This window comes from Myotis davidii, unplaced genomic scaffold (assembly GCF_000327345.1).
Source record: "Myotis davidii unplaced genomic scaffold, ASM32734v1 scaffold524, whole genome shotgun sequence".
In the NCBI taxonomy this organism is placed as follows: Eukaryota; Metazoa; Chordata; class Mammalia; order Chiroptera; family Vespertilionidae; genus Myotis; species Myotis davidii.
In genome coordinates, this window is record NW_006299263.1 from 2,803,819 (window position 1) to 2,819,145 (window position 15,327).

The following is a 15,327-nucleotide window of genomic DNA, read 5'->3' on the forward strand; positions in this document are numbered from 1 at the left end:
ACTCGAGTTGGCAGCGGGCCCCAGCTAGGGGGTGACCCCTGGGACTCCAGGGTGGAAAAGAGTGAGGGTTCCTTTAATGGCCACAGGTGTTGGAGTAGAAAATTTTCCATGAAAAGGGAGCTGTTCCACATGATTAAAATAACCACTTGGGCCCTTTTGGCAAGCTCAGGCCTTGTTTTTTTCACACTTTGCAGCGTGTCCTTCAACTCCTTTTGGAGGTTGTTCCAAGGATAAATGGCAAAAGAAATTCCTTTTCTTCTCACACACGCTAATAAGGAAGGAGTGGGAGAAAGTGGGCCCCCCAAGGGCAGTCTGAGGGGGCGGAGGCAGGGCCGTTGGGATGAGGAGGGGCGTATGGGAGTGAAACGCTTACTGTGGATCTGGGAAAACAGTCAGGGTGAGGTGGGGGGATTGTCTAGTTGGAGCTACTTGGCAGGAAAGCTAGAAATAGAGTGACAGGGACCGAAGCCCATCCAAGAGTGAGAGCTCAGGGCCTGGACCCTCCTGGTGGCCTTGTGGGGAAGTTGACCACAGCAATGTGTCATAAGAGGCTGGGAGAAGACAAATTTGTACCTTCTGGGGGTTTCGAGGCTGTCTGCAGGGAGAAGCCTTGCCCAGACGCAGTGTAAGGGCATGCTTGTACGCCACCTCCCACCATCTGAGCAGGTGATTGGGTGGCTGGCTGTTCCGGCTTCCCCTCCATAACACGGGGCTGCTAGAGGATTGAGTACATTGTGAAGGAAGCACGAGGCACGTGAACAACAGATCATGTTGATGATGATGGTGATCATCTCTTAGTCCTCATTCAACCTGAGAACGCCAGAGTTTACAACCATTCTGGTCTCCACCCCAGTCTTAATTGTGCTTGGTTTTCTTTGTTTCTTTAGGCCTGGATTAGGTATTAGGTACCACCCCCTCCCTCAGCACCATGGAAGGTCCATGTGGCTCCTAGGAATGAATGCAGAAGGTTACCCACTTCCACTGCAGCAAAGTACAAGGAACTTATTTGTGACTGCTGTTGGTGACATTATTATTATTATTATTATTGGGCAAAAGCCAACCATGGCTTTTTCCAGCCATCTTACTTTCCACAAAATGCCATCTGCCTCTCACTATCACAGGAAGATGCTAGGCCCTTGCTGGGTCCTTCTCCCCCTGCTCGTCCACATTCTATACAGGCTCCGCAGGCCTTCTCAGGAGATGTCAGAGTGCCTGGCCTTGATCCCATGTGGCCTTCCTGACCATCTTAGGCCTCACCGACCCTTTTCTCCTCAGAACAACACTCTCAAGACAGCTGTTTCCCAGGATGCGATCTGAGGGTCACCTACATCAGACTCTCCTGGGGAACTTGGAAAAGCAGGTCCCTGCTTTTTTCCCTATTCTGAATTAGGATTCCTAAACTGGAGCCAGGGAATCTGCACTTGTAATGGACCGTACAGGGGAATCTTGAGAGACTCACACAGCTTGACACCTGATCATCTGCTGTCCTTCATTGTCTAGGCCAAATCGGCAGGACTGAACCACATTGTACTTGTACTGTGAAGGGCTTAATAATGGTAGATAGAAAGATACTAGTAGATATAGCCCTAGCCGGTTTGGCTCAGTAGATAGGGCGTCAGCCTGAAAACTGAAGTGTCCCAGTTTCAATTCCTGTCTAGGGCACATGCCTGGGTTGCAGCTCGATCCACAGTAGGGGGTGTGCAGGAGGCAACCAATCAATGATTCTCTCTCATCATTGATGTTTACTAGTATTCTCTCTCTCTCTCTCTCTTCTCTGAAATCAATAAAGATATTTTAAAAAAGATCCATCCATCCACACATCCATCCATACATAGATAATGGGTAAATAGATAGGGATATAGAAAGATAGGTAGGTAGATAGATACATACATAGATAATAGATGATAGATAGGAAGATGATAGATCAATAGATAATGGATGAACAAATAGATAAGGATTTAAAAAGATAGATAATAAATGAGAAATAGATAGATGATAGATAGATAGATAGATAGATAGATAGATAGATAGATAGATAGATAGAGCGAGCAAAACCTTGATACAGTTTTGGTTTCAGTTCGGATATCTCATGGAATTGAAGAATGGGATCCATAGAGCAGAGTCTCATAAAATACAGGGCCTGAATCTATTAATCTGTCAAGGGGAAAGGCAGCAGGAGGGTCCCTTTGGACTCAGCAATCCAGCAGGATGACATTCAAGTCCGCCCGTTACTGGCTGAGTATGTTTTGGGGAGTTTCTGAATCTCTCAAAGACTGATTTTCCCATCATAAAGAGGATATAACAGTCCCTGCTCTCAGGAGCATGGTGAACGGTGACTTAGATGGTGCAGGCCTGGTAAGGGGGTTACCCGCTTCAGTTCCAGCCTCTGCACCTAGGCAGGCACCCCCAGGTATCTACTGTGACTCCCCCCAAATAAACATTGTCCCCAACCCTAACCTCACGGCTGCCTTTCTCTCAAAGAGCCTGCCCTCCACATCTTCCCGGGATGGACTGCTCCAACATCAGAGCTGCTCACCTCTATCCCTGATCCATCCCTGCTCCCCCAAGCCCTCCCCAACATGTAATCCTCCCAAAGCTACCTGTGTTCCCTCCACTGGGGAGGAAAGGTGTCCCAAAGAGTAAGCCCTACGCTCAGAGTGCTGACAACCTAGCTGATGATTTCAAGCCAACACATACAAACTGACTGGAGAAGTGTCCGGTACTAAGCCATGAGCCATGCTCTGAGGGCACTAGGAATCCAGAGAAGAGAGAGTCCCATGTAGGCTGGAATGATCAGGGAAAGCTTCCTGGAGGAGGAGGAACCAAGGCAGGAGCTTAAAGGCTATGGGGGTTGGAAAGAAACTGGAAGAATGGGAAAAGGCCTACTGATAAGAGGGTGGTGGGAAGGACAGGGAGAGGAAGCCAGCTCAGCAGGTGCTGTAATTGTGGAGGGCCTCAGTTGGCCAACATGGGCCTTCAACTGCATGCTGCATGGGTGAGCCATGACCTCTGTCCAACTCTGCTCAGGCAAGCTGGCCATCAGGCCTCCCACAGGTCCCGGGGCTGCCCCATTGATTGGCCTGTGAAAGGCCACTTGGTGGGCTGGTTGCCGAGAGACGGCCCCAGAGGCCAGGGCTGGGATTAGTGAGTGGCCCTGTTTGCTCTTCTTTCTGGGAGGCAAGAGGACTTTGGTCTCAGCTTATCAAACTGCCCTGGGTTTGAAAGCCCAGGAATGCAGCCTTGGGCAAATGTGCAGGTTCACAGGACACCCATTAATCAAACAGTTCCCTTCCCTCCACCCCTAATAACCTGACACCACTACACACACACACAGACACACACACACACACTCACTCACTTACGTTGACAGCACTTTTACAGGGTCTTCTGGAGGTGCAAGCCGCGCTAGCAGCTGAGCCAGGCCCCAGTGGCGGGACTGCAGGAGATTGGGCTGCTCAGACACTGTGGCTTTCCCTAGTTTGCTGTGGGCCTAGTAGAGGCAACCTGAAGTCTAGTTGGGGACTTCCAGGAAGGTGAATAGATCGGGCTCCCCTTGGACCATATGTTACCATCTCTCTCCCCCGCCCTATAGTCCCTGAGCTCAGGCACCCAGCACCTCTGGTCTAGATGCCTCCAGCAGACCCTCCTGGGTGCTGCCCAAGCCAGAGGGCAGCCCCAAGAAATGCCTTCTCCACCTCAAAGACAGTGGGATGCCTAAAATCCACACCTTCCGTGCCTTTTCATCTTAAAACTCTTCCACCCACTCCCCCTGCCATCGTCTCAGGATAAGGTCCAACTGATGCCCTGCATATCCTGCAGCTGTCTGCAACCCACACAGTCTGAATTACCTGCAGCTCAGGGGTGCTATGATGTGCCCCCACCTTTGCATGACCTGCTTCCTCTGTCTGGAGTCCTTACAGCCCCCACACCCTTGTCTGACTAACCCCTGCATGACCTCCAGCACTCGGCTTGCTGTCCTCTTCGCTGGGCAGTGCAGCCCCCACATGCTCCCCAGCCCCACAGGCTCATTAAGCTATGGGGACTGCTCTCCTTTCCTCTCCGGCCCTCCATTAGACCCCCACCCCCACCCCCAGCTCCCAGCAGTGGGCCTGGCGCCTAACAGGCACCCTATCAGTATTTGCTGAATGTATGAATGCCAGCTGTTTTCAAATATTTGAAAGGCTGTCATGTGAAAGGAGGGTTAGTCCTAACCTGAGTGGTTCAAGAGGTACAATCAGGGCCAACAAGTGTAAGCGACAGAGAGGCAGGAACTGGGTGGGGTTCACCTATAACATAGGCTGCTCTGGAAGGTAGTGAGTTCCCTGCCCCCTGTAGTCACGGAATGGCACAGGATGGCCCCTCAATGCGGGTGGCAATAGAAGGCATTCTGTTTGGACAAGATGACCTCCCAGGCCTTGTAGCTCAGGATGCTAAGGGTTCAACTTCGGGTTCCCCGCTGCATATACACACCCTTCACGGTGCAGACTTGAGCTTTCCCAGGTAGGGCCCGGCCAGGCTGGGCCTCAGCGTGCTGAGGAGCAAGATATAGGCCCAACAAGTACAGGAAATCTGTCACCATTCTGGGGAGGCCTGCTTTGTGCTTTGGGATTGAAGTGTGACCATGGGGACATGGCCACTTCTCCACCCCAAACCTGCAGGGCCAGCACTCTGCCCCCACCCTCCTCCTTGAGAGCTGGGCAGTGTGTTCTTACTCAGTGCTGGGACCTGGCTCTTTGACATCAGAGCCAGCCCAGGTGCAGTGGGGGAGGAGAAGTGACCTCAGCTCAGTCAGTGCGGCTCCTTGGCCTCAGCTGGGCTGTCCTCCCTCACCAGCAAGGTCACTGTTATCTACTCCCTGAATGAGCCAGCTCGCAGGGTCTGGATGCCCTCCAAATATGTAGAGGGAGTTTTAACATAACCCAAGACTAGAAGGCCTCCCACGCCTGCCATTTTCCATGTGCTATAAACTCCAGGCAAAGACACAAAAGAAGGCTCATGGCAGCACTTCTGCAGCCACAGGTCATCAACGTTACTTGCACATGCGCACACGTGTCTGTATGTGTCAGTGAGTGCCTATGTCTCAATGTGTGTGTCTATGTTTGTTGATGTGTGTCTGTGTCAATGTGTAAACATATACCATGTGTATATGTGTGCAAGTGTGTTCATATGTCAGTGGGTCCTTGGAGATACAAGCACACTATTATTAGTGGAAACTGATTGCTGACAGTCTAAAAGCGAGTGTACTAAACCTTAACCCAGGAAAAGCAAACCAATGTGGTAATTTCGCTTAAGGGCAAATGGCGGTATACATCTCAGTGGTCTTAGAGGACATTGCTATGTTATGCTAAAGTACAAGAAATTATGCTTACCATGATGATTCTTTATCATCAAGAAAACATTAGAGTATCCTTTATTTAGGGAATCAAGGAACCAGGTACCCGTTTTAAGGTCATCATACATTATTAACATTTTTTAAAGTTTTGTTTTCAAAGAGTGTCCTTTATCAGAATATCAGTACTACAGAGATCTCAGGTACAAATGCCACGTAACTGAAGGTGACTATCCTATATAATAAAAGCCTAATATGCTAAGTGTCCGGTTGCCTAGTCATCCATTCAACCAATCAAAGCGTAATATGCTAATGATATGCTAAGGCTGCTCAACCACTCGCTATGACATGCACTGACGACCAGGGGACAGACGCTACAACTGGTAGGTTAGCTTGCTGCTGGGGCCAGCTGATCAGGACTGAGCCAGATGGGCCAGACATGCCCTGGAGCCCTCCTGCGGTCCCTCCCCAGTCCCAATCATGCACCGGTGGGGTCCCTCGGCCTGGCCTGCTGCCCTCTCACAATCTGGGACCCCTTAGGGGATATCAGAGACCTGGTTTCAGACCGATCCCACAGGCCAGGCTGAGGGATCCCATGGTACAGGAATTCGTGCACCAGGCCTCTAGTAATAGAATAACCTGAATAAATTGATTCCCAGGGTAAATCAAAACTTTTAAAAATACATATTTTTTATGTTTTTACATGTCAATACCTTAGCAATTCTTAGGTCCAAAGAAAACTAGGAAAAACATGAAGAAATAAATATTCTTTATCATTATCAGAAATTATTAATGACTATTCAGGTCCTTAGAGGTGTATTTAGTTGGTATCCAAGAGCCCACTAAAGATACATTTGAAAACTATGTACATGTGGACTGAAGTACATTTTTCTCGAGAAGAACATATGTGTATATTATTGGGGTTATTCTTAGAATAAGGAGTGGGGGTAGATGAGATGCTATCCACCCCATTTTATAAATGAGTTTTTGTGTCCATCCTGCCATCTCCAAATGCCTGGTATGCTGAAGCCCATGATGTGGGACTCGCCCTCTCTGAAAGCAGTCCTTTCCAGATTTGCGAAGCTGTCTTCAACACCCTTCTCTAGATATGGTGCAATGCACTTCCCCAGACATCCACTGCAATCCTAGTGGGATGCATGAGAAAGCTAGGACTCTAGGTTTCATCTTACAGAAATCAGCTGAGCTTAGGCATAAGGGGAATTTATGATAAGGGTACAGAATCTCTCCCAGGGCCTCCAGACAGAAAAAACAAAGTCAAGTATAAGAAAGGCCCTGGGGCTCTGTCCGTCTCACGGTCCAAATTTTCTAGCTGAGTCCAATTACTCTTCTTTTGGGCCACAGCAAGCATGTCAAACTCAAAGGCTAACATGGGCCAAATTAATAAGGTTTAAGTTGATGTGGGCCGCAAAAAAACAAAAGCTCAAATTTTCATAGAAATGTAGGTTTATTTCGATAGAGATATGCTGAATACAAAGGGCTGAAATAAATGAGTAATCAATAACATAAAATAATAGAACATTTTAATTAAAATTAATATTTTTCTTGAACATTAACTTACCAGACACTGAATAAGTGCACAGATTAATAAGCATAACACAGATAAACCTATTTTTCTTGTTCTCCGAAAGTGAAATATTTCCTGTTGCACACACCAAACAAGTCAGTCCAAGACTAATGACGTGGGCATTGGCTGCTAAACTATTCGCTCTGGGCTGCAAAAATATTCATGTGGGCCGTATGTGGCTTGCGGGCCATGAGTTTGACATGCTCGGGCTACAGTGTCCCAAAAAAGATGGGGTGAGAAAGATGGCTGTCCAAAATCACAGTTCCAGATCTACAGAAAAAAAATGGACTCCCAATCTTGCAGAACTGAAAGGTGTCTAATCCTCCTTCTTCATAACAGCACTTCAAATACCCCATGCCCTGTGTCCTTTAAATCTTCTGCCAAAAATTCTTCAATCATTTGTTGTTTGACCTGGCTGTGTGTCCCCTCACCATCCTGACAGTTATTCCAACAGTGCTTCAGTGATTAACAATGCAGGTATTTGTAGGTACTTGACAAAATTACATTTTTCCATCATAATGCTTGTTCTCATGTGGCCCCAGGGAAAGTGAGCTGGTCTCTGGATTTCCATACCACCCAAGAGGCACCTCTCACCCAAGTGAGCTGTGGGGGAAAGGAACACAAGTGACAGGAACACATACAAACAGCTCAAATGTTCACACTGGAAGGGCCCTTGAAGAATAATTTGTCCCAACATTCTTATATTATAGGGTGGAATCATAATAGCCAGAGATAGAAAAAGATTTGCTATGTATACAAGTTAATTGAGAGATAAATCCAGGGATGTTCCTTGATTCCCACTCTTATAGCTCAAATCATGTCCAGGGTCCAGGATCTTGGCTTCTCAAAAAAACTATGTAAATCTAATTGGGTCCCAAAGATATTTGTCCCAGCTATAACTTCATGGCTTCATATGCCCATTTCCTCATCTGTAATATGAGGACAATGACCGGTTTCATAGAGTTGTTGCAAGGGAAAAATAAAAGATAATACAAATTCTAGAGAGAGAAACATCAATGTGAGAGAGACACATTGACTGGTTGCCTCCTGTACACGCCGGGGCAACCGAGGTATGTGCCCTTAACCGGAATCAAACCCGGAACCCTTCAGTCCACTGGTTGACAGTCTTTCCACTGAGCCAAACTGGTCAAGGCAACAATTGAGCATTTTTCATGTACAAGTCACTATCTACCTGTTTTCCCTCAGCAACTCCAATTATATGTATATCTGGCCACTTGAGGTTGCCCCACAACTCACTGATGATCTAGGCGTTTCATATTGAATAGTTTCTAAAGATATTTTTTCAAGTTCACTATTATTTTCTCCTGCAAAGTCTAATCACTTAGTCTAGTTTTTATCTCAAACATTGTTTTGCATCTCTAGAAAACATATTTGAATCTCTTTTTATGTCTTCCATATTGTGCTCACATTTTTCTCTATCTTTTTTATGTATAGAATATATTTTAATAACTATTTTAATGTGCTTGTCTACTAATTCTATCACCCGTGTCATCTCTAGGTCTTTTTCTATTGATTGATAGTTCTCTTCATTAGGGGTCATATGTTCCTGCTTCTTTGCATGCTCGGTAATTTTAATTAACTGAGTGACACTGTGATTTTTACCTTCTCAGATGCTAAATATTTTTGTATTCCTTTCAATGTTCTTGAGTTTTGTTCTGGTGTTCAGTTAAACTGCTTGGGGGCAACTTCTTTAAAAGTACGTGTGAAAGATTTTAAGTCAGGACCAAGTCAGCCTTAAGTCTAGGGCTAATCAGGCTTCCTGCAACTACAACAGCCATAATTTTCAAGTACTCTACCAAACACTCCAGATATTAGCAGCCTTTCTACTCTGGCTGGTGGGAACACAAATTATTTCTGATCTGCATGAACTCTGAGGGTGGTTATGCCTATTTCTTTAAGGAGTTCTTTCCCCTGCCTCCAGAAGTTTCCTTGTATGAATGTATCCATCAGTGCTCTGCTGAGTGTTTGAGGGGGCCCTTTTGCAGGTCTCCAAGGTTCTCTCTCCTTTCCACTCTTCCATTCTGTAAATTCCAGCTGCCTTGTCCTCCGGGTGGAGACTGCCCGGACTCCACCTAAGTCTCCCCTCCCAGTGCTACACCCTAGAACTCTCTCCTGTTTCCCCTCTCTCACAGATCCCTGTCTACACTGCCTGTTAGCCATTGTCTAAATACCATTGATTCATAATGTTGTGTCCTGGTTTTTAATTGTTGAAGCTGGAGTTGAATTTGGTCCCTGTCACTCCATCTGGGTTGGAAGTGGAAGCCCTGCTTTGACTCTTAGAGAAAAGAGTTCTTCCTTGTTGAGCATGATCTTAGGAAGACACAGGGATTACTGCTGCTTTTGTCATTGTCCCTCTTCAAGGAGCCTGACCACAAAAGCCAACCCGCAAAAGTCCGAGCCAAGAGATGGAGAGGAATGATGACATTGTTTGAGCCCTGAATCACGCTGGTATGACAGACATCTTAGCTATATAAGAAAAAAAAATCTCTTTGCTCAGACTGGTTGGGAGTCATGGTATTCTAGCATTTGAAGGGAACAGTTTTAGTAACTTGTTTCTCTATTTAAAAGCGCATGTGAATAATAATAGCATGAGCCTTTTAGAACTGGGACAAGAGTTAAAGAAAATATCCTATATCAAAGGCCTGCCATCTTTGCACACAGTAGGTGCTCAGTCAATGCTGTTCCTCTGTCCTGTCCTCAGATATCTGCTTCTTCCTTGTTACTATTAATCTGGCCTTCAAATTAATCCAATTCTCTCTCTCGCCACCTCCCCAACTCCCGTTTCTTTCCAGTAAGTAGCCAGTCTGTTCCTGGGTTTTCCTCTGAGCAGAACAAGGGCTTTACAGTTAATATCCTGCCGCCTCTGATTGCAGCTTTAAGAGGTGTAACATTTGATAAGCTCCATTTAGCTTGGCTGTGCTGCATTGTTTAAATTATTCAAAGACAGATTGCTCCCCTGCCCTCCCCTCCCCCGCCCCAAGGATTTCTGCTCTACTGAGCCTGCCGCCTGCACGTTACCAGGAAATAAGGAAGGGGAATCAGCAGGGCAGTTTCTCACTGTAAGGCTGAAAATCAGTTCCAGCCGTTGTTCTACACCCATCACACCCCATTATTTCTTGCTAATTGCAAACCTGGTATGCTGGTTAACTCTTTGCGAACAATACTGGCTTTGATTGCTAAGAGGCGCAGGGCTGCCCCTCCATCCCTCTGCCTCCCTCCCCTCCACCTCTCCCCACCGTCCTCAGCTGACTCTGCCTGTCTGGGATTCCAAGGATCTCACTTTGAAGAAGAGGAAATCTAAGAGGGTCTATTCCCCAGGCATTCTGATGAAGGGTGGGGGCTGGGGGGTGCTGGGGAGGGATGGCTGGGCAGGTGGTGACAGAGCCTGAGCAACCTCATATCTAAAGGATGGCTGGGAGCAGAAAACACTCCTCCTGGTTCCAAACAAGGATGGAGAGCACTCAGCCATAGCCCAGGACATGTCTCAGTTGGTCATTCACCAGAAAAATTTGCTTAAAATACACTGAATAAATACAGATGGTTGTCAGGTACTTTGAATGAGGAAATACTATTTGGAGGACCATTTATTTCATCTACAGAATCCATTGGCCTAGTTTGGGAGCTATCCATCTAGAATAAGTAAAAATAATTGTAAGAGAGGAGGCCTGGCCTACAAAGCCTAAAATTTTTACTATCTGGTCATTTACAGAAAAAGTAAGCTGTCCTTTGATCTGGATTAAGAGAGATTAAGGAGACAGGGACACTCAATACAACCTATGAGTTTGTCTTGAATTAGATCCTGGACCACAAAAAGGGCAATAGTGAAACAGTTGACAAAATGACACCTGTCCATTAGATGATAAAGCGCATCCATGGCACTTTCTTCATTTTGATCATTGTTCTGTGTTTCTGTAAGATGTTAACATTTGGGGAATCTGTATATGTGGGAGTTCTTTGTACAATTTTTGCACCTCTTTTATAAATTTGAGATCACTCTGAAAAATAGAACTATGTCCCACTGGCATGGCTCAGTGGTTGGGCATTGACCTATGAACCAGGAGATCGTGGTTCCATTCCCCATTCCCCATCAGGACACATGCCGGTTGAGAACTTGATCCCCAATGTGAGGCATGCAGGAGGCAGCCGATCAATGATTCTCTCTCATCATTGATGTCTCTACCTCTCTCTCCCTCTCCCTTCTTCTCTGAAATCAATAAAAATATATTTTTTAAAGAAAAAATATAACTACAAAAATGATCATAAGGAGATGGAGAGTCTTCCTCCCAGAATTCCGGGGTCTGGGGAAGGCAGCTCTAGGGTAGGGAAGGTGGGGGAAAAGGAATCCTCAGAGCAGAGGATCCCTTCCCCGAAGGGCCTGAGTGTGAGCCAAGGGACCCAGACACTCGGCTAGAGGACACAGGTTTTTGGAAAGAACCTGTGAGGAGGGAGGGAGAAGCAAGGTGGCAGTAGGATCACCATGTGGTGACCACTCCCCATAAAACCTTTAGTAAATTTACTAGCTTAGGAAATATGTATGATTAGAGTTCTCATTTATGGAGTGAAGAAGTACTGGCTGGCGGGAGGCTGCATGGAGCTGGCACACCGGGAACAAGGGGCAGAGCCGAGGGCCATAAGGAAGTGAGCTGGCCATTCACAGAAACCTAAGGAGGCCACGGGGCTTATCCGGGCTGGGAACAGGATTGGCGCCACCGTCATCTAAATTACTACGGAGCAGAGAGGTCCTCAGTGCTGGGTTACCGTCGCAGGCACCATGGAACACAACATGTGCGTTACTTCCTTGCAAGGGAGGTCACCCCTGATCTGCTCTCTGGAGAACGTGCAGCCCAGATGGACGATAAATGGGGCACCAGGAAAGTCACCCCATCGGAACTCAAGAATGCCCTGGTCACACACAGCCCTCCCCAGGCTGTTTTCTTTCTCCAGCTATCAGAACCTGCTAATCAAACTCCAGAGGAGGTCCATTTGCTAGGTGGTAAGCAGCACAGTTGAGTTGATCTGTGGATTGTCTGCAGTTAGTAACTAATAACAAAACAGAAAGATCATTCCCACTGCAGAAGTGTCTTTCAGAAGAGAGGCTGTGAAGAGGGCAGAAGAGTATCTATCAGGTAGGTACAAAAACAGCCAGATCAGGCAGTGTGGCCATGAGAATGCCCCTTGCCACTTCAGAGGGCTTAACTGATGGAGGACACCTGCTGTGCTCTGAAATCTATGGCAATGTTTCCAGCAAGGTCCAGATTTGTACTCCCAGGGGCTGCTCCCAGCCAATGACAGAGTGCAGCAGGACACAGGGCAGTATTGCTGGGGCACCTGGGACCCCTCTGATGACCAGTGGGAGCTTTCCCAAACTTGCCTTTGACTGCATGTTGGTCTAGAAATCCCCAATCCACTTCTCTCCCTCTTTCCTTCACTCCATTTAGATTTGCTTTGCATACTGACATCTCTCCCAGCCTTCCTGGCTCCCTCCCGTTTTCTTTCCCATAGGCATTCATCTGATTGATTGATTGATTGATTGATTGATAAATCACAGAAGATGGGGCTACCCCAGGTGGTTTTGGCATGGCCTGTTTTGTCTCACGAATGCCTTCTCTCAGATGCTACCTCTGAGATGCCATCACCCACCCAATACAGAAGAAAGGGCGGGGGCAGGATGAAACGGGCCTTGGAGAGGGAGATATTTTAATACCATTTGGTTAATAGTTAAAAGCATAAAATTTCAGGAACACACTCCTTCCTGGGATTATAAGAAAGGATGGTAAAGTAATTCAATCTAGAAAAAAGCCAGCAAGCAGTTGATTTCTGGTTACTACCAGTTGAGGTGGTTATACTTTTGTATTATTTGGTGGCTATGTCTTTAAATGGTTTGTTAGACAATTACTAAAGGCAAGAAATTATCATCAACCCAACGCCACCCCCACCTCAAAGGAAGTGAGAAATGATTCCAGATGAATGAACCCCACATTTAGGGATCTGATTGATCATAAGGAGTAAAAAGCACTGTAAAAATATCAGAGTGATGTGACCTCTATTTCAACAATTACATAATACTTACAGCATGCAGTTATCAAAGCAATGCCATTTTACAGATTTTATTTACGTTGCTGCAAATGTTTTCTCCAAAATAAAAATATACCAGCTAAGTCTGTTTGCAAAGTAGGAAGCTGCTTCACAAACAGAATGGCGGAAAGTAGAGGGGAAAGTAGGAAGGGAAGTGAGAGATGAAGACAGAAAAGGGGAGAAGGAGGGAAGGGCTTGCATCTGGGCCATGGAAGGACCCCTGACGTTGTGGTTGGGGAGCCCCTTTGGAGGACAAAGTTGGAGACATCTGGGTTTGCCAATTTTGCCGAGGATGGAAGTCCCAGACAGAACTGTCCAAAATGTCCCTCACATTATTTGAAGGGATGAAAACTATCAGTATAGAGAAAGAATCTTTTTTTTTAAAATATATTTTATTGAGTTTTTACAGAGAGGAAAGGAGAGAGATAGAGAGTTAGAAACATCGATGAGAGAGAAACATCATCCAGCTGCCTCCTGCACACTCCCCACTGGGGATGTGCCCGCAACCAAGGTACATGCCCTTGACCGGAATCGAACCTGGGACCCCTCAGTCCACAAGCCGACGCTCTATCCACTGAGCCAAACCGGTTTTGGCTTTTTTTTTTTTTTTTTTGAGAAGCAGAGGGAAATATCTGGAAAACATCCGTGCACTGTGAGGATGTCGGAGGCACCGTTTTGGAGCCCATTAGGAGGGAGTGGAAAGTGGTGATGTGGGAGGCGGTCATTTCCAGACCAGTGGCCCTGAAGCGTGAGAAGACTCAGGTTCAGCTCCTTCCCACACTGAGGAAGTGCAAATGGTTCCTAAGAACAGAGAGGTAGCCCAACCGGCGTGGCTCAGTGGGAACCAGGAAGTCATGGTTCTATTCCCGTCAGGCACAGGCCCGGGTTGTGGGCTCGATCCACAGTGTGGAGCATGAAGGAGGCAGCTGATCAATGATTCTCTCTCATCATTGATGTTTCTATCTCTCTCTCCTTCTCCTTTCCTCTCTGAAATCAATTAAAATATATATGTTTTTAAAAGAACAGAGAGGTAATGAACCCCAGAATATTAGCCCTGGAAAGGCCTTGGAGCCCATGGAAGCCAGCCCGCTGTGTGGAGGGCTAGGAAATGGCTCAGTGAGGCTTAGAGCTAGCTACTGAGTGAAGAGCTGGGATTAGAACCTGTCAGATGGCACAACATTGGTGTCATGACACCAGTCCTGTGACTCAAATCAAGAAGGCATTTCTGGGCTCCTCGCCTCGGGACTCTGTCAGCACTCACCTCCTTGGCTGGATTTTGGACTCAAAACTGTGCAAGTGATGAAATCCTATTTGTCTTTGCTAAAAGAGCACTTCTGATTTTTTTTAAAAAAAATATGGAACGCTTCACAAATTTGTGTGTCATCCTTGCGCAGGGGCCATGCTAATCTTCTCTGTATCGTTCCAATTTTAGTATATGCGCTGCCGAAGCAAGCACCACTTCTGATTTTTTTTAAATCACAGGAAGAAATCTCTTCTTTATTGCAGTTTGCCATGTATGTGTATAAAATATTTGAAACCAAAGTTCCACAAACTGATACTCACCCTGACTATGTGCAATGCATTCCACTATTTTGTCTTCCTGTCTTTTCTTTTCACTCTCATTGAAAAGAAATGGTGCTTGTTATAGAACAAATACTGGTTCAAGGGAAGCCTGTGGTGACCTGAAGCGATAGCAGGTCACTAGAGCTGCTGTACTCTCAGGTGTGGCTGGAAGTCATCATAAAGCCTGTCTGAGAAGACTGGAATGATGACCCGAAGAGGTCCCCATAGCCTCCATGGGTCATCCCACTGCGCTAGGTCCAACGGACATGCCTCAACTCAGATGCCCATACAGCCTCTGACTACAATAACAGTGATTCATACCTCACTTACAAGAATTATCCCACTAGGAATAACCTAATAGAAAAGATAATGATATTCCCTTGTTTAACAGATGGAAAAAGTAAAGATCAGGCCACCTAAGTGACTTGCCCAAGGTCACCTGTGGTCAGGACTAAGGCCTGGGTCTTTGATACTCTTTCTCTCACAGCCCTCCCTCAACCCCACCCCAGCATTTTTATGATCCTCTGTTAGGATTGGAGGAATTCTCCAATTCTGGGAACTCTCAGTCCTTTCTCTACCCTTAGAAATCTCTTCTAGTTCTCAAGCTCTGTCTGGACTAGGAAGGCTCCTGAGTAGGAGGGATTTCCAATAATCACTGTACAGCATTCTGTCCAACTGACAGCCCCTCCAACAGGGGCTTCCACCCAAGTCAGTTTCCACAAAGTGGGTGAGCTAATGTTTAAGATGTAGGCAG